This window comes from Orycteropus afer, unplaced genomic scaffold, assembly GCF_000298275.1.
Source record: "Orycteropus afer afer isolate SDZICR_OR568_19922 unplaced genomic scaffold, OryAfe1.0 scaffold00048, whole genome shotgun sequence".
In the NCBI taxonomy this organism is placed as follows: domain Eukaryota; kingdom Metazoa; phylum Chordata; class Mammalia; order Tubulidentata; family Orycteropodidae; genus Orycteropus; species Orycteropus afer.
In genome coordinates this window covers 15285909-15287601 of record NW_006921635.1, presented here as the reverse complement: position 1 = coordinate 15287601, position 1693 = coordinate 15285909, and positions in this window count along the sequence as shown.

The window sequence follows — 1693 nt, the reverse complement described above, 5'->3', positions numbered from 1 at the left end:
TCTATAAGCTTGAACCCCCAGCCGCCTCCTGATTTGGGGTCACCTCCATACACTTCATTTCACCTTCTCAGCCTCTCCTCTTGTGGCCTCTGACAAGGCCCTTCACACACATCCCAGTGACAGCATTCCATCTGCCCCGGAAACAAACATCCCACCTACATTGAGCCCATCCCACCTTTAAACATTCACTTTTACCCAACTCATGAGCAGCAGCACAGAACCAAACTTCCAACAACCCACTCCGATTTGGAAGCCTAGCAGCACCAGTCCAGCCCCAACATCCACTCCAGGCGTGCTGTGACCAGAACATTCAACTCCTGGGGATTCATTAGCCACAACTTCCAACTTGGCCACTCATGGCAACACACAACTGGCCTTGCTGGCACTCCTGAAGCCACTACTTCTGGCTCTGCAGCTACCACCAACAGACCCAGCACAATTACGGGCTTTGGCAGGGCAGAAGTTGCCAGAAGACCAAACCATTGTCCTTATTTCTGTGGTCCTTGTGGTTAACTACTTCACAGATTCTGAAGAAGAGACTATCAGTCTTCATGGAATTTGTTTCCTCTCTCTGTTGGATTTTTAGTCTCTCACCTGCTCTCTCTCTGTTATTCACTCATCAGCTCTTCCTTGTAGCTGGTGTCTTCTAGGCAATGAAGGATCTTGGATCTTCAGTGTCAAAAAAGTCTCTCTCCAGTCTTCTGTATTAACTTTCTCAGCATTCCTCTGCTTTCTTACTCCCAGTCTGTACCACCAAATCATGTTGAGATGTTGATTAACCCTGATTAGCCCAGGCAGGGAGTCAGAAGTGCTGACCCACACAGTGTGGAGGGGGCACTGTGAAGGCAGGTTCTGGCCTGGGCACTCCCAACACAAGAGACTTCCTGTACTTGGGAGCTTTACACATGCACCATTGTTCTCATCCCTCCAGCCCCTACAGGAGTGTGGGACACAGGAGAAGAGACTGGTGACATAAAGGGGGAACAAGGAGAAATGTCAGTGTGGGAGGGGGAGGAGTAGGAGGAGAAAAGAAAGGCAAATAAGTGTTCATGTGCTCCACTGCTTCTCTTTTATTTGGGGACTTTAGTGCCTTAGGCACTACTCCACCAGAGCTTCCAAAAAAGACTGGGAAATAATAAAAATCAGTTTAGGTTAAGTGAAGACTGTCCTGAGAAAATGTTTCCCAGGGAAGACATACCCATTCCACAGAAGGCACTAAGGTTTATTAGGACTTTGGCCCTAAGGCTAAGCTGTCCAATGGCTACAGTAATTTGGAGAAGACAGCTAGAGAGTGACCATGGGAATAACTTTAAAGTGATCCATTCACATGGAATATTTTGTGAAGAGTCCCTAAAACTTGTCCACCTGATAACATGTAGATGGTGATTTGCACTATTCAAAAACAGTCAGCAAATGAATCAACTGATAACTTATCTCCCACCTCCAAGGAGGGTGTGCAAGTAAGAAGGTAGGGCTTGGAAGCCAACTAAATTCAAGTACCAAACCAAAAACCACACCCACTACTACTGAGTCAGTTCCAACTCATAGCGACCCCACCTGGGTTTCCAAGGCTGTTAATATTTATGGAAGTAAACTGCCTCATCTTCCTCCCATGGAGCCACTGGTGGGCTCGAACCACTGACCTTCTGGTGGTAGCCAAATGGCTTATTCACTACACCACCAGAGCTCCTTA